Below are 19,702 nucleotides of genomic sequence, written 5' to 3'. Positions count from 1 at the left end.
GGACAGGTAAGGTTCCCCAGGCCACAGGGCCCCAGCCTGCTGCCTACTTTCCTGCTCCTTCCTTCCTGTCAGGGACTCTGTAACTTCATACAGCAGAGGGGTCAGTCTTGCTTTTGAGGTACACTAGGCCCTGCTTAACCTGTAGTTCCTCTTCCACTGGGTCCTTAATTCTGCAAGATACTGCCTAGACAATGGTCCCTCTCTCTGGTCCTCTCTCTATCCTGACACTAACTCTCACCATCTGCAATGGGCACCAACAAATCTATCCTATTACTATTTGACCTAACTAATCCTACGGTTATCAAACACGTAGGGGCAGATTTTTGAAGGGTCGAATTAAAAAATTAGAATTATTAAATTCGAATTTTGAGTTTATTTTAGTGTAATTCAACTAGACAATAGTCTAAATTCGATTCAAATTTAAATAAAATTAGAATTTTGAAATTTATCATGTACTGTCCCTTTAAGAATTCGAATTTGACTATTTGCCATCTAACACCTGCCAAATTGGTGTTTTAGTTGTTTGAACTTTTTAAATTTTTTTGGTGAAAATCCTATTCACCTATTAATAAATTTTGATTGGTTGTTTTTTTTTTCAAATTTCGAATTTATGGGAGTTTTTAGAAACTCCCATAAACTCAGAATTCAACCCTTTAAAATAAATAAATCTCTTATAAATCTGCCCCTAAGAAATTATTTAAACTACATCTATTCTTTATCAAGTACTTGTGCTTCGCCGTCACTGTCTTTGTGGGAGGAATACATCTGAAAGCCCACAGTTGTTATTGTCTTTGGAGATGGAAACTGTAGAGGTGTTTTTCATGTGTGGTATAAATTTAAATTTGTGATTGTGAAAGGTATATAATTAGGGCATGACACGTTTTGAAATAGGGACAGCTGGATTTTGATGTGAGGTTTCATGTTATTATGGATACCAAAAAATAGAAGAAGCAGTCTTCTAAATAAAGGCAATTCCTTTAAATCAATCTGCTTAAGAGTCTGTGGCCTAATGAGTTAAACAGAAACTACTTTATTACTTTATATATACTGTATAATCTGTTTTTGGCCAAAGGAATCCAGTCTGTGTGAATATGTACATAAATGCAAATGCATCTACTGCCCTGGTTGCTAAGAATAAGATGCCTGAAATTTTTTGGCTTGCTGATCTGTGACTCACAGCTCGGTCTTCTGATTTTCTATCCACTAAACTGTGACAATTTTCAATTCTGTTTGTTCTGTTAAGCTATAAAATGCACATTTTTTTTTTTTTCCATTTCTTTTTTTAATGCTTACATTTCCATATGATAAGTGCATAGTTCTTGTGCTTATATACTCACTTTAAATTGTTATGCAAATATATTGTTATGTATGTGTTCAATCTATTTTCCTTCCTAAAATGTACCTGCCATAATATGTAGTTCAATAATAATTGCACAAGATAACATGCTGGTGCTTTATAAATAATGTTGAGTATAAAGATAATTAGCACTACTTATTGTTTCTTTGTTGTTTTTTTTTCCAATAGAAAAAAAGGATTGGGAGCTTTGATTCAGTGTCTACTGATACACACTGGAACTGAATATGTTTGACTGCTCAAAGCACTCAAATACCTTTGCACAAATAAATAAATCAATCAGCTTTGCCTACTATGTTGATAAGTTTTTCCTTTCCTTAAGTCCTGCTTGGATTTTGTGTAGTCAATATAGTATAGATAGCTTTTCCTTTTCTACAAATTAAAGAATCTCTTAATCCTATATGTACCTCAGTTTTGGATACAGGCCTCAAGCTGTGGTTTCGCCAACCCTTCTCTGTGCAGTGTCTGTGAAGTGACAAGATCTCTCCAATGCTGGGTCTGAAGGGAAATTGAACTGGAAGAAATTAATAAGGCATTTCTGTGCACAATATTGCATCTGACCAGGACACAAATCAATTAAAACACAGTGGGGGAGGGGCAAAGGTTTTTTTTCAGGATATATGACTCATTGAAACCACTAACAAATAAAAAGCTAAGATTAAGGGAAAACCAGACTAAATTCCAGATACCATCAACACAGTTCTTATCTACAAATCTTCCTTTTTATCCAGTTGAACTGTGCATTCCCATTCCATTGGAGAACCTCTGTATATAAGAATTTCCATAAAGAGCTCTGATCTTTATAACATACCAAATCCTAACTTGAAGATAGAAAAAACACTCATGGCTCTATCCAAGTGAAATAAATTTCACCTATATGGCAATTATAAGCCAAATAGCCAAAAAAAACTCACCCGGTGATAAAATTGACTTGGGTGTGATGCCCCAAGTCCATGTCTTAAGGGCAGGCCTGGACTAACAAGCTGTGGGTTCTGGCAAATGCCAGAGGGGCTGCTATAAGGTGCCATAGAAAGTCAGTATTTAGTGGGCTGGTGGGGGCTGTTTGGGCCTCTATGTGGGCTTATTGGGCCGCTGTGTAGCTGAAATGCCAGGGCCTATTTTAATTCTCAGTCCGGACCTGCTTAAGGGTGAGATATAATAAACTGTGTAATCCAAAACATGTATCTCAATCAATATGGAAATGCTTGCACTCACCGATGACGGGGGGTTGGCCGGGTGCAGTGCCCTGAACCCGTAGCTTGGGGTGAATTGCAAAGAAGATGTGTGGAAAGGCACACACTCCTGCGACCACCAGGTTTGTAAAAATTTGATCTTTATTCCAAGGGTAAAAACAAACGTCCTGACGCGTTTCGTGTCCAAAGATACGTAGTCATAGACACGTGCCTATGACTACGTATCTTTGGATATGAAATGCGTCAGGACGTTTGTTTTTACCCTTGGAATAAAGATCAAATTTTTGCAAACCTGGTGGTTGCAGGAGTGTGTGCCTTTCCACACATGTTTGCAAAGTTACCTACCAACGAATCTTTACCAAAACTACAAATATGTGCTTAAATAAGAAAAGACATTTACCAGTATTTTCCCACCTAAAACAAGAAATTTGGGATAAAGCAATAAAGAATATAACTTGTTTATCGAAAAGAGAGGATTAAGAACCCTTGAACCCTTTACCTGCCCTGCCACCAATGTAAATGCCATGCAGGGGAAGTGACATACTGCCATTGACGTAGTACCTATGTTTCCTGGTTTTAAATTGCGTTGCCTAGAAACTAAACCTGCCAGATCACTAGCAGTAAAAGGTTAAAGGGATGGTTCACCTTTAAGTTAACTTTTATTATGTTATAGAGCTGTCAAGTCTAAGAAACCTTTCAATTGGTCCTCATTATTTATGTTTTATAGTTTTTTTTAATTATTTGCCTTCTTCTGACTCTATCCAGCTTTCAAATGGGGGTCACTGAAATCGTTTAAAAACAAATGCTCTGTAAGGCTATACACAGTATTTATATTGTTATTGCTACTTTTTATTACTCATGGTTCTATTCAGACCCCCTCCTATTCATATTCCAGTATCTTATTCAAACGAATGCATGCTTTCTAGGGTAATTTGGACCCTTGCAACCAGAAGTTAATTCAAAGTTGAACAACCCCTTTAGCAGTCGAAGCATCTTTCCTTGTTCCCTTTTTGTTTTGTCTCTTTGTGTGTTTTAAATAATTTTGCAGGTCAAAATATTAATTAGAAGCATTTATGTGGCAAATGTATTCTGCTTTTCTAAAATGGTTTTTAATGAATTCTGTGACAATTGGATCAAAGGGAAAACGTGCTGATGCACCATAGCACAGTTGTAAGCATTACTAAAGCTCCTGAATGAAATATAGATTCTGATTTTTATGCTTCATTCTCCATGCAGCTTTTTCATGTACTGTATATTATGATCTCTAGTAGAGAAGTTTGTAATAGTTGGATTCTCTGAATAAACACATTAGATACAAATTCAAAATTCAAAATTCAAAACTTTCTATCTTTGCTTGGGAGCAACAATAATATAACTGATTATGGTATTAACAATAGCATACCTTTGGTTCACCATTAATTCCTGAGCATTTTAGGTTGGACAGGATCTGCAGAATGTTTATTTGGGAGTGCAGGTTAGGATGGGATTAATAACAAGGGCTACATTAAGTAGGGTTAGGAGATAGTTAGTAACAGGGAATAAGGGGATTAGAAGAACATGAACGTGATGTGAAAAGTCTAAACTAACTTTACCCTTGCAAACACCTTTATAAAAGAAAAGAAACTGCAATCCAAAGATTAATACATTTACATTTTCTACAACCAAATATTACTTTAAGCAAATTTTCAGCTTAATGATTAGTTTGAAATTCAGTGGTTTTAAATTATTCATAAACATAAATTAAAACCAGTGTGTGCCACTTTCTATATTTCAGCAAAAACAGAAACCAGCTCTCCTCTAGCCGGCATTGTATGTATCTTCACTGGTCTGATCATAGAACATGCAAGGAATGAGAGTCTTGCTACATTGTTTCAAGATTCAGAACTAGTAGTGAGGAAATAGTTAGACTGATACTGATTCAATAGCAATAATATGTATACCTCATTTATGATAATTTATTATCCAGAGTTTCTTATTTTTCTTCTTCTTCATTATTTAGGTAGAGCCCCCCTGTATAATATTTTAGCTGCGCTAGACAAAGAAAACATAAAAAAGCCAGCCTGCCTTTAGCCCTGCCTTGGTACATGTTTTTCAATTATATGTGAATGCAGTTGCAATGACTACACTGAAAGGTTCTCAGGGAAATCACATACATCGACTTGTACCAAAGATTTATGTGATTCATGACAGTATGACTGGGTAAATTTCCACTTTCTCTGTTACGCCAATATTGTGAAATACTGCAACTTGATCACATTGTCCAAAATCAAATTCCCACTTCACTGCAAGTCAAGGAATCTGATTTCTGAGATCACAGTAATTTTTACTGCAAATTATAGATAGGCATCAGGCCTTACATTAAGGCTACAAACTTGTGTAATTTATATCATCCAATATTGGTGACTTCAGACATACAGTATAGTAGGCCATACTAATCTGCCTAGTTATATAATAACTTATTATTATAACAGTATTCATGCATGAATAACTTTGGCTTGAACTTTAAGGAGTTATGTAATAAATGGTTTTAAAGGGATATTGTCAATATTTTGATGGTGTAATTTGAATACAGGTTTGGGACCTGTTATCTAGAATGCCCAGAACCTGGGATTTTCTGGATAAGGGATCTTTCCGTAATTTGGATCTCCATATCTTAATTGGTAATAATTAAACATTACCAATAGGAATCACAGCATAGAAATAATAAAAGCCTTTATTGGTTACATGGTTTAGATCTCCAACAAACAACAACGTTTCAGGCCCAAACATGGGCCATTTTCAAGTTCTCTCCAAAAAAACTTAAACCCAATACGATTGTTTTCCCTCCAATAAGTTTTGACCCCAAAAAAACATGAATATTTGAATTTTTGCAGAAAAAATAACTCAAATTAATAAATCTGCCACTAAATGTATTTTTTTTTTTTTAGTTTTAACAATGGTGTGTAGGCAGCCATCACATTTCATGGTTTATGATCCTTTACTTTGAGAAACTGCCAATACACCACAATGCAAGTCCCTTCAGGCACAGATGTCCCAGAGTTGTACAAGCTTGATTTAGAGAAAACACAAGTTATATTAGAAAAACTGGTAAGTGACAAGTGGCATAAATGTGGCTGACCCAAAAAGGACCTGTAGTACCTGTATTTGGGTGTTTCTCTGCCTCTCAAAACCCCATGAAGTGACATTTCTGTAAGAGGAGCTACCTGATTTGAGGAACTACCCAAACCCCTACCAAGAAAAGAAATGACTCACAGTCTTTTAGGTATTGTAGTTCTTGCTATTCTCCAGGTTCTCTCTCTCTCAAAACCCCTCTCAGGTCACTTGGCTCTCTCACATGTTTGTTGGCTTCCCCTCATACACTAAGGGGCCTATGTATTATGCTGTGTAAAAACTGGAAGAAAATATCACAATGATATTGCAATTAGAATTCAACAGTCACCCTGTGATGTGTTCTTCTAATTGTTACACAGATTGGTAAATAGGCCCCTAGACTTGTAGCCACTAGCATAACTACCTATACAACAGACTCTGCAGATGCGGGGAAGCACAGGCAACAGGGAGCCTAGACCGCGGGGTCTGCTGCATCATAGTCCCCTACATCAGCCAGTCTTTGACCTTTAAAGTAGTGTCACAGTGCCGAAGGAGAGGCAAGAGGTGGTTAGGAGGTGGCGCCAGAGGATGAGCACTGTTTGTGCTGGCAGTAACGTAACTAGAGGGGGGCGGGCCCTGATGCGGGAGCTCCGTACTCCATATGCATATTTTCAGCCCGCATTTCAGTGTGTGCTGGTAGATTATTTGGCAGGGGGGACCTATGCTACCAAGATACTCCTCCATCAAGCAGAGTGGTCTCTCTTTCACACATACAGGGAAGAGCAACCAGATGTTAGTATATGCCTCTGAAAGCACAGAAGCTTTCGCAACCAATCAACAGATATATACTGATTACTGTCTATGGGTTAATAGCTGTGAGCAAATTTAAGATTTTTTATTATTACAATGCCCCATTAATTTGTAATTTATTTTGACCATAGTCCTTTGCTTCTGTGACCAGAATACAGCCTTGAACATTAGCCATAAGTTGTAGAGAAAGGAACAAATAATTTTCCCGAATTTAGCAGAAAATATTTATTGCTAAGAAAATCTAATTTTGCGGTTGTGGAAAATATCTCAAATCACACTGAAAAAAGTTAATTACTGGCAAATTTTGACAGGAATAGAATAAGAAACTTTGCAGGAAGTGCATTTCTAGCCAAATAACTCATGGTGACATATGAAATAAATTCCTACAAATAATAGACCGTAGCCCTTGGAGAGTTATTTAGCAGAGTGTAAGGATATAAAATAAACTCAAATAAATCAAAAGTCAAACTGCCACATACTTTAAATGCAATCTTATTTGCAGCATCTGTGTCTTTGTATAAAGCTGTAAATATAGCAAGGTAAAAAAGTATTATAAAATTGTAATGACATCTTCCCTTTCACAGTTGATATATGCTATGGAAAGTGTCATTTGCTATAGCAAAATAATACCTGGAAAGAATACTTATGCTTAAATAAGAGTTGGAATAAAATTAAATGACAGTAATGGTGACTGGGAGGCCAGACATGGATAGGTATTGGATAAATGGCCAAATTATGTAAATAATTGAGAAAACATTATTTTATGGCTGAAAATGTTTCTCCTAATTCAGTTCCAGTTTTCCTGTAGACTGTAATAAAGTGTTCATCTTATATTTTTTTCTCATTGAATTGCATCTGGGATTGAATAAGAAGATAAGTCTCTTTTATCTTATTGAATCTGACCCAATATGATTAGCCTGGGATACATTTGAGTTTTACTAGAGATGATTGATCTGAGCTAATTGTAGATTCTCTAATTGTCGATACTCACTACAACTCTAGAATAAACAGCTACCATTTTTTGACCATCCTAGCATTATGAATACCCGAACCACCAACTCTATTATGCAATCTTTAAACATGAACATTTAAAATTGGTTGCAGTCCTCAGTTGCTCATAGAAGCACCATACCTAATATCTGCCAAGAGTAGGCATTAGGTACAAGGCTCAAAAGAGCATTGCTTACCCATATACCCCCTTTGTATAAGTTTAGACGTCGGCCTGTTTTTAATTAACTTAAATAAAATTATGGTTTTAAAATAACCTATTTAAATGTTCCCAGTGTGCACTCATTCTCCCTTGGAAATTCTATTGATATTTTTTTGAGTAGCACCTGGGTATTTTGCTTTATTCAGTGGTGTGCGGAAACCACAAGTATTCTTTTCTATATATATATATATATATATATATATATATATATATATACAATTTAGACATTATCAGATTATCAGCAGGCTCTCTTCATATTTTTATCTATTTTTGTTTGGTTTCAGTACACTTATTATTGTTTTTAATTACTGTATGTGCAGGAAACATTTTCGTGTACCTGTTAATACTGGTAGAAAGGGCAGAACAAATTATAATATATAATATTTATTATAGATTAGACCAGGTGCAACCTTCTGCCGGGAGCATGACTGCTTACTTAATTAAACAGCATTATTGGCAGGTGTTTCTTGCGGGGCACACAACTGTCCTCATGGCCTATCTGCCACTTATACCCCTGCCTCATTAAAGCACTGCAGTTGAAGAAAGCTGTCTCTTCCAATTAATAGCCCTTCTTGAAACTATGAACAAAATTATTTATTTTCTATTTTAAGAGACACTTTGAGACTCCTTAACTAGAGCGTCTTTTTAATTATTATAAATAATTTTTCAAGAAATTACATTTTTCTCTTTCTTTTTTTGTCTTTTATGAATATTTGGAAGTAAGGTTGAAGAAAAAAGATAAGAAGAATGGAAAATCCAGTTTAACAGCAAGTGTTTGTCTCCTCTGCTTTTGATGCTGCCATTCGTGATGGGTGAAAGGGTGGAAAATTTGCGAAACGCATTAAAGTCAATGGGCGTCAAAATAATTTTGACGAGAGCGTCAATTTTTATATTGACTATTTGGTTCAAATGCATTAAAGTCAATGGGCGTCCTAATCATTTTGACATGCAACAATTTTTATGCTTGGGTCAATTTTTTTTGGATGCGGTGGATTTTTTGCAGGCAAAGGGTGTGTCTTTGTAAAATGGGCATTGGGGAGATGACCACAAAGTGGGCATAGCCACTAGTGATCAGCAAATTTTTTTGCCACATTTGAATTCACAGCCAAATTCTGCATTTTGCGATTCGCAGAATTGTCCATTCACTTGTACAATGCATTTGTAGAGATGAAAAACTTGGAAAAAAACACTTATTGATTTTAATGCATTTGGAGTGAGAAAAAACACCCATTGACTTCAACGCATTTTACATGGAAATCATGCTGTGAAATAACCATAGCAAGCTTTTAGAACATTTTAGTACTTTCTTCAAACTGAATATACAATTTTTTCACAGTTTTGTGACAAAACCATCCTTCCTCCAGTACATGAACCTGACACATTCACTCAATACATTCGATTTTTTTTGGAAAACTTCAGCCACTTTAGCATAGAGGTTTGTACTCTATATCTACTCCAAGATGTCACTTTTTTATGTTGTGTTAAAGGCAGCCACCGAGTGCATCATGCATCATACTGTATATACTTAAGTAAGGATATAGTGAGGATTTATAAAGGAGTAAGGGGTTTGATATGAAAATTTAAACAAGTAAATCAATATTGGAACTGATCAAGGTAATTGTTGCTTAATTGTTCCAGCATGTGTACTGTAGTTTTCATTGTTTCTGAGATACAGACTGAATAAGTAGAAATGGGTATACATACTAATAGATTACCAGAGGTCACAATCTAAGTACTGCATGTTCTAACTATTTGGTCATATGCTGGTTTCCAGGATTTTGTAATTGTGTTGCAATAAATTAAAATATTTTGGTGGCAACCATGATTCATTGTGTTACTACACAAAATACAAAAACTCTGTCCAAGGGATTTTTAAGATACTAATTTAAGAACATGAATTGACTATCCTTTGAAAGCATGCTCAGGCTATATTATGCTCAATAACATTGTCGTAAACTCCACAAAAAGAATTCAAGTGACATTCCTACATAATACGGCATTTTGATTTAAATAACAAATAAAGATTATAATCTCATTAGAATTTAAATATAGGAATACAACCTTTAGTCTCCCATTATTTTAGTGACATGGAACTGAAATTTGAAAATATTTACAGCATAATATCTTTTGCCAAAGACAAGAGCCAGGGATATAAAACCACAGCATGTATTGTATAATATTTTATAGTGCAGAATACCTAGACCCCAGCTTTTTAGTCACACAAAAGCCCAAAAGGATTTATACAAGGGTGTATAAAAGGTACCTACATGCTTTTATTTGAAATAAAATAGAATGATTCCCATAGCTATGTTACTTTATGGTTCAAGAGTACTTCTGATTTATTTTTTTTCCACTTGTGGCCATTGTTATTTTATAGAAAATACACCACTGTCAATGAAGGTAATCTTTAGAAGATGTTAGAAGGGAAAAAAATAACACTTGTGACACAATGAAATAATGGGAAATCAATCAAGTGATGGACATCATAAACTTAACATTACCCGCTGGATAAAATCTCCCATTCTGAACAACACAAGCAAAAGTGGAATATAAGCGTCTGCATTAATCCAGGCATCAAACCGCAGGCATTTCTGAGACAAGACTTTGTACTGGGTTGATGCACCAAGTCCCTCAAGTCAATCAGATGAAAGTGGACAAGCATCACAGATTTAATGGTGTGTGCTTAAACGTACAGAAGCTGAGTTTGACTGCTTTATGTTCTCTCGTTATAGGAACTCCTCTACCATTCAGCAAGCCTGTGCACATTAACAATTTCATTGTTTTTGTTTAATTGCTGGTCAGTCATTTTGAGCTTAGCAGCTTTATTGCAGTGTCGGCATAGGAGAGGAGAAGCAATAAAATACTCCTTTCTAGTTCATTTTGCAATACTTTAAGCATTTATCTATGTAGTTATTTCACTGAACCAGAACATAACACTGTTTTATGGATTTTTTTTCTTGCATGACTTTCCCAGGGCCATCTTTAAAATGCATGCAATTATTATTACTATGATATAGGAAATACTGGGTGATACAGGTATTCATTAAAGATCACAGTCTTAAAGGTGAAAGGGCATGCGGTTGGAAAGATCTTGAGTCACTAAATTTGGGGATGTGGCATTGAGTTTTGAACTTGACAGGTGGAAGCAGCTTGTAGTGTATTATGAAGGACACGGTGGCTAGGCAAGGATAAGCTTCTTTAAAGATGTGTGTTTTAAGAGAGAATTTAAAGGCTGACAGAATGTGGCTGAAAAAATCAAATGTTTTAAAATATATAAAATTGTTCGTGACTATGAGGCATGTTTACAGAAAAATGAATTGAGAACCCACGACAGTCTGACAGTAAAATTCCTCCACTCTCTTTTAATTTCTATGGGATTTTTAAAAACCTATTTATCAATGGGTGAAATTGAGAGTTCACTCTTTGATAAATATACTCTAAAAAATCCCATAGAAATGAATTGAGAGTGGAGGAATTTCACTCTGGTCGTGAGCTCTAAATTCACTTTTCGATAAATATACCCCGATGCCTATTGACTTCTATAAAAGCTGGCTAAACTTTAATTACCAAGTTTTAATGGTGACTTTAGTGGGTTTTTTTCCTTTAATAAATCTCATCTATTCAATGTTTAAGAAGCACTTACAAATTTTTTGTAAACACATAGGGGGTTATTTACTAAACCTCGATTTTTTATGGTCGAGGTTTTTTCGGCTTAAACTAGAATTTTTAGAGGAAAACTTGAATATTTCAAGATTTTATAAGATATTATATTAAATCCGATATTTCAAAGCTGCCGAGGTCATGTAGAAGTCAATGGCAGATGTCCCTTTTACGATTTTTAAGATATCATGATCTGCGCTGGGTTTTGTCCAATAATCTGAAATATTCAAGGTTTTCGGTCGATAACCGTAAAAAATAGAGCATTTCAAGCATCAAATGTGAAAATTATGTACTGTTTGAGTTTTGGTCAGTTTTATCCATTCTTTTCCTGACCCGACCTTCTCAAGTTATTGTAATGATAGCTAAGATAAAATCGTGGATGGGAGTTTGGTTGAGCTTGGTTTTAATAAAAAAATGAAATAACCCCCTGTAGACTTACTTTCTGGATTCTTGTCTTGCAGACAGCTGGAGTTAGAGCATTCTTGTGGAATGCTATGGCCAATAAAACATACTGATATGAGTCTATAAGGGCAAACCTGTATCTTTAAAGAGAATATCCACCTAAATTTTACATAATAAAAAAAGTCCCTTTAAGCAACTTATTGCTATGCACTTAATATTTGTCAGTGCTTTGTAATGTTTGGATATGCAATTGCTACTCAGGTTCAAACTTTTAAATAATATAGTGAAAGTAAGATCTGATCCAAGTCAGATAGCATGTGCTACATTGTTTTTCTGTGATTTGTGTCCTAATATTATGCAGTATATGCAGTAAGGAAAGTAGTTTATATAGCTATAGCTATGCATTTGCAATTATTTTTTTTTTGTTTCTAAGAAGTCATCTGCTACCAGCTCAATAAATATTTCTGTGTCTGCGTACACTTTTATTAATAAGTTGATTTTAATAAAGATAAGCGCAGCACACTTCATATACTGCATTTAAAATTATTGATGGCTACATAGTATTATTTTTAACTCAGGATAGCACGCTACCCCCCCATATGAGGCACTAAGTTTGACCAAGAGCAGTAACCCATAGCAACCAATAAGGTGCTTTCATTGAAACAGGTGACTTGTAAATTCTACCTGTTAATTGGTTGCTATTGGTTATGGCCCCTGGGCAAACTTAGTGCATTTTATTATATAATGTACTAAGGGCATCTGCAATCAAAAATAAATCTGAAATTACAACAATTTTATTTACAATAAATAACCTAGCCACTATAGGACACTTATTCATCCACATGTTCGCACACTCAAAGTAAAAACAACTTGGCAAAAAAGGTGGTTTGAGAGTAAATTTTTACTATTTGTTCAAAAAAGCATTTAATACAAACAATGCCTTACAATATGGCATAATATTCACAATGTTTTAAAAGTAAGTATCAACCACCCATTAGTTATATACAGCAAAAAAGAAGACAGCAAGGGAGCGGATACACCTACCAGAAAAATGAGAATGACCCCAACGTTTCGGCACCAGAATCCCCTTGACAAAGGCCTTGGTGCCGAAACGTTGGGGTCATTCTCATTTTTCTGGTAGGTGTATCCGCTCCCTTGCTGTCTTCTTTTTTGCTGTATATAACTAATGGGTGGTTGATACTTACTTTTAAAACATTGTGAATATTATGCCATATTGTAAGGCATTGTTTGTATTAAATGCTTTTTTGAACAAATAGTAAAAATTTACTCTCAAACCACCTTTTTTGCCAAGTTGTTTTTATTTTGAGTGTGCGAACATGTGGATGAATTAGTGCTGTTAGTTACCTTAAGTAGGGGTAACAATTATTTCTGCACCTCCAATTAACCTTTGAACTTTTTCTGGTGTGCCCTCCATTCATTACTAATTTTGTACACTATAGGACACTTGCCAGAGGGAATCATCCTAGCCAGAATGGACATGGAGTCCCTATACACAAACATCCCTCATAAGGATGGAATTATAGCTTGTCAAAATATACCTGCAACAACACAATATACCACCAGAACCAGTTGTGCGCATGGTGGAATATACCCTCACACACAACGCATTTTAATTTGGCCAGGATATCTACCTGCAACACACGGGGACTGCAGTGGGCTGTTGATTTGCACCACAGTATGCAAATTTATTCAAAGTCTTTCCACAGAAACTACAGCTCCTCCACAACACCATATAATTAAAACTGAACTACTCTAAAACAGAAATCAATTTCCCAGACACCACAATCCATATAAAAAACAATACTTTGGTGACATCCATTTACCGAAAACCCACAGAAAGGCACATTCAGAAATAATAGTTCCCACCCCAAACATATAAGGAAATCCATTATTTACAGCCAAGCAATAAGGTATAACCAGGGGTGCTTCACCAATGAGGCGAGCTGAGGCCTTAGGCGACAGCGCCCCGCTAGGTACCAGGGGCAGCAAAAATGCTGCTCCTGGTACTTTAATATCGAATTTTTGGGGGAGGGGGGGCAGCAGCAACTGCTGCTGCCTCAGGTGGCGGAGGGGCCAGGGATCTGAGAGAGAGAGAGAGAGAGAGAGAGACAGAGAGAGAGAGAGACTACCCAAACCACACGCCATTTTTTAAAAAACAATGAAATAATGGAAAAACAATAGTGAAGGCAAAGTAAAGTTGTGTGTATAGGTGCACACTTGGAAAGTGTGTATGTATGTGTGTGAGTATAGGTGTGAGTATAGGTAAGAGTATAGATGTGAGCAAAAATAAGTAAAAAAAAAAGACAACCTAAATAAAGGTGTCTAATAAGTGTAAATGGGTGCAAAAGTGTTACCTGGTAGCAGGCTCAGCAGCAGGGATGGGCGAATTTGACCCGTTTCGTTTCGCCAAAAATTCGCCGCCGGCAGAATGTCGCCCATTAAAGTCTATGGGCGTCAAAAAAAATTGTTGTGCGGCGAAATTATTTTGTCGCGCGTCTTTTTTTTTTTTGACGCACGTCTCCATACAAGTCTATGGGCGTAATTTTTTCGGCGAAACGAGGTGAAAAAAGGAACACCAGAAAAAAGGCTCATTTACCTGTAAACCAGACAACGTGATATACCTAATAATGTGCTTGAAATGCCCCACAACAGGACTCTATGTGGGAGAAACAGGACAAACACTGTGCCAATGGATGAACTCCCACAGGTTTAACATCAAGCATGGCAACACATGCCCCAGTTGCAACACACTTCAGCAGCAATACCCACAGCATAAAAGATCTTCGGGTCACAGTAACTTCAAGACACAACAAAAGCTGAAGGACTGATGAGAAACTGATGAGAAAGTTTAACACCCTAGAATGTGGTCTGAACAGAGACAGGAGTTTTATGTCCAGATATGACTTTAACTAAAGGATATGACACCTCGAAAAAAAACAGTTAAGGACATCTATTTCTTAAAAGACACTTTTCGTCGGTTGACTTCACCTCACAACAAGGTGCTGACTGTACTAGTGTTTGCTTTCTTGATTAAAGCTAAATTGCTTACCCTAGGGGGCTTATCAATATCTAGGTTGAAATATTGTCTTATATTTACAGGTCACTATTCTTATTTGTAGTTTATTTGTTGCAGTCTGGTATGGATGTGTGAAGTGGATAAGTTCTGGTTCCATATGTTATCCCACCCAGTGAAACTCTTACCTGTATATTCACTTTTTTCTTGTCCAATTCCTAATTGTGCACTGTTGTGTTAACCTTACCCTATTCTGTCTTGGTCTAGTTCAAACTATGTGACCTGACTGAATCCAGGCCCCAGGACTATTGACAATGTCTCTACAAGTTATCTCTGTCTATCTGTAACTTTATAATTTATTGCCCATAAACCCTTTTTCAGTAATCTATGTAATGTAGAAATTTTGTCCATGGCTGTTGATCCACATACAGTGGATCCAGAATGGATAACCTGTGCCAAGTGAGACATTTCATTGAACGTTTCTTACCTATTTTTGTTCTTGGGTATACTGTATATTGTTTGTCAACAGAGTTTTGCAGTTAAAATGCCAAAGAATTTTTTTTGAGAAATTGTCATGGTTCCCTGCTGTTTTTATAATCGAACTGAAAATTTCTTGACAACAATTCGAAACTTATTTAGCACAGAAGGTCCCGCATAACTGTGCACTATTCCGGACATCCGGACCAAAATCCGGACCAAAATCTTTTCTTAAAAAGTGGCTGTCATACACACACAGTGGTACAATACTTAAAATTTTAAAAAAAACACCAAGACAAATTAAACTTTAAAATCTCAAAGCCTTTATCAAAAAATAACTTACCGAAATACCTTTCTGCTACTCTTCAGAAAAGGCGACTGGGCGACGATCCTGGCTCCTCCCTGGCTATCTCCTATAAGGAAGGCAGGGAGGAGAATTCGAGAGCGGCAAATGGATAACTATCGCCTTTTCCGATGAGGAGCGCAAGCAGAGTTTCAGTGTTATTTCTTAATAAAGACTTTGCCATTTTAAAGTTTAATTTGTCTTAGTGGTTTTTTTTTTTAATGTATACTAGCAAATTCTTTGAATGTTACTGGTCCTTTAAATTTATATGGGAGAAAAAAAACACTATACCTGATAAATCAATAATTCATAAAGCATATTGTCTTTAAGAGGCCTGAAAAATGCTAAAAAATACATTCTTCACATTTAAAAAGAAAAGTAGAAAAGTGTCTTCTTCAGTATAATTTTACAAGTTTGTCAAAATGTTAAATGTGAAAATCACATCAGTCTGTTAAAAATAAATGGTAATAACATTAAAGGGGTTGTTCACCTTCCAAACACATTTTTTAATTCAGTTGTTTTTAGATTGTTCCCCAGAAATAAAGACTTTTTTCCATCACTTTACATCTTTTATTTTTTGCTGTTTTTGCAAAATCTAAGTTTAAAGTTGAAATTTCCTGTCTCTGGTGTTTGAGTCTGGTAGCTCAGTAATTCAGATGCAAACTATTACAATTTTGCAGCATTTTAGTTAATACATTTCTCAGCAGCATCTCTATTAGCAACTATTGTATCAAGTCTAACAGCTGCCTATAATAAAACCCAGAGATTCTGCTCAGCAGGGACAAAGATAAGAAATGTATCAACTAAATGTATCAATTTAGAACAGTTCCCAGAGCTGCTTCAGAAGGTGAAAAAAGACACTTTACACTTCAATATTAGAAAAACGGTCAAACATAGAAAATAGAAAGTCATTGGAAAAAGTCATTATTTCTGGTGATCTATCTGAAAACAACTAGTTGTTTAATTTAAATAAATTATCACTACTTTTGTAGTGACAATTCTTTGTCTAGTTATGCAGTCTAAAATTTACACACATACTAAGAATGGGGATAGTCCTAAAACATTGACATTAGCAGAAAAGCTGTCACATAAATATAACTTTTAAGGCAAATAGGTGAAGGGAAAATATTACATCTATTAATAATCCGTTAGATAGAAAATTGAATAATAATGATGCTGCTATAGATTATTATATTATACCAATATTTTTAAAATCATATGCATTTAAAATGCATATAGGTGTCAACTCAACCGTTTAACCCTGAACACGAATATGTGATAATAATATCTGTCCAATTTTACAGGGGCGAGTTGGTAAAATTAAATTCACATAATTAATAATCTAATTTGAAGTGTATATATATATATATATATATATATATAAAAGTTGGCTTTTAGAAATAATGAACTCCAAGATCAACTTGAAATCCTTCAAATAAAAATGATGCATGGCTCCTGGGTTTTTCGTTGCACACTAAACAGTTGTATAATAAACAATAAAAAGAAGTAACTTTTTTCTTTTCTTTTTTGTCATAGGCCCACTGTGGCGGCCACCTTAGGACCTAAGATATAAAAATACATGGTACGTGATCTATTTTCCAGAAAGATCTGAATTAACATGAAGGCCATCTCCTGTAGGCTGCATTTTAATCAAATAGTTTAAAATTTTATTTGAAGCAAAATAGTCCTATTGGGTGTATTTAATGTTTAAATGATTTCTTAGTAGCCTTAATGGTATGGGCATCCAAATTAAGGAAAGTTCCCTTATCCAGAAAACCCCAGGTTCCAAGCATTTCGGATAACAGGCCCCATACCTCTATGAAGCATTTTTACTTCACTTCAAAAAACAGACAGTCCTTTATATTTAATCATAGTCTATAGTGATGTGTCCATCCACTGTGGGTTTAGATTGGGTGTGGGCCAGATTGGGATAGTACACTTTTCCATTGCTTTTGAAGATTTGCTGTCTTGGAACCAGAGGAGTGCACATAAGTAGTGTACAGAGAATGAACATGCATCTACAGGTTGGGTGGGTCCTGCAATGGTAACGTTTTGCAGGTTAGGGTCAGGTGTGGGTTAAGGTTTTGTGGGACAGGGTCGGGTGCGGGTTCAGTTTTTCCTAACCCGCAGTCTGATATCTTAAAAGAATTGGAATACAGGTATGGAACCTGTTATCCAGAATGCTTGGGACGTGGGGTTTTCCAGATAAGGGATGTTTCCATAATTTGAATCCAAATTCTTTGTCTACTAAAAAATAATTTAAACATTAAATAAACCCAATAGGATTGCTATGCCTCTAATAAGAATTAATTATATCTTAGTTGGAATCAATTACAAGGTACTGTTTTTTTATTACAGAGAAAAAGAAAATAATTTTTACAATTTTGAATTACAATATAGTCTATGGGAGATGGCCTTCCCATATTAAAATAAGCACCTGCTTTGTGGCCACTGAGAGCAACACCCAAGAGGTGGAGAGCAACATGTTGCTTACGAGCCACTGGTTGGGGAACACTGCTCTAGAGCAATAAGGGGTTATTAATACAGATGCACGGTATAAGGACATAAAATAAATGATTTACTTTTTAGATTTTTCTTACATTAAGTGAAACCATATTTATACATACACGTTTTTTTCTGTGCATTTAAATGGAGATTGTGTTGTCTGTAGAATAATATTTTGGTCTTCTCAGAATTTATATATATATATATAAGCCCTCCTATTGTATCTTCTATACAATTACATTTTTACATACTATGTTTACTCGTTTTTGGTTTTAGTTGATGAGAACCTTCAATACCCAATAATCACTCAATTGAATATTTGAATTTTAGAACATGATGAATGGATACTAGGGATGCACTGAAAACAGGATTTGGGATTTGGCCAGGATTCGGCCTTTTTCAGCAGGATTCGGATTCGGCCGAATCTTTCTGCCCGGCTGAACCAAATCCGAATTCTAATTTACATATGCAAATTAGGGGGAAGGGAAATCACGTGACTTTTTGTCACAAAACAAGGAAGTAAAAAATGTTTTCCCTTCCCATCCCTAATTTGCATATGCAAATTAGGGTTCGGATTCGGTTCAGTGTTCGGCTGAATCTTTGGCAAAGGATTCGGAGGTTCGGCCAAATCCAAAATAGTGGCTTTGGTGCATCTCTAATGGATACTGGATGAAAACATTCTATTTTCAAGTTGAATGTTGAAATACGGAAATAATTTGTTTTGAAATACTATAAATTTGTCAAACACAACAAACAGGATGAGGGTACATCCTACTTACTGGGTTACAATTAATTACAAGCCTGTAATTAAATTCTTAGAGTTAGAATAATTCCTTTTATATTTCTATTGAATAATTATGGGAATATACCTCATATTTATTTTTTAATTTACTGACACTAGCTGAACACTATGTGGCTTTCACGGATAACGACCTGTGCATATCTGTAATATATATATCTGTCATTGATAAGGGAAAAGTAATTTATGGAATTTACAAAATTGTCAGTTGAAGTACTAAGTACTGTATCTTCCCTTGGTTCTCATAGATACAATACAAAAACCACAGTCCAGTGTGTGTATGATTCTATTACGATAAAAAAACATGCTAAGATTGGCTGCAGGAAGAATCTTACTGTATATTCGCTTCTGAAAGCCTCAAGCAGAAACCTGAAGAGAACAGATGTACAGTATATATAGATAAAATATATTATTAAAGAATGAATTGCCAAGTATAAAGAGCTGGACATTGTAAATGTAATTTACTAAACTGTTCTGATTATATTTCACAGCTAAAACATCTAGAAAAAGAAAGACTGAAAGTGGTGAAGAACATGAGCAAAATGGCCAAAAAAGAATACTGATAGGTTCACATTTACAAATGGAAGTTCAACGGAAAAGTTTACAGAAAAGTTTACAGAACCTTGATCTCACAAAAAGACTTGCATGATGTTAAATTTTAGATTTTTCTATTATTGTTTTAAAAACAATTATATGATAGAATGTAACTTCATGTTAAACACAAATATGAAACAATGTACAGTAATTTGGTGGATTTAGGGGGTTATTTACTAAAACTCGAATTAGGCAGGTTTGAGATTGCGGATTTTTGGATTCTGACTTTTA

This window comes from Xenopus laevis, chromosome 2L (genome assembly GCF_017654675.1).
Source record: "Xenopus laevis strain J_2021 chromosome 2L, Xenopus_laevis_v10.1, whole genome shotgun sequence".
Classification (NCBI taxonomy): Eukaryota; Metazoa; Chordata; class Amphibia; order Anura; family Pipidae; genus Xenopus; species Xenopus laevis.
The sequence above is the reverse complement of the archived record's forward strand: the minus strand, read 5'-3'. Positions refer to the sequence as shown.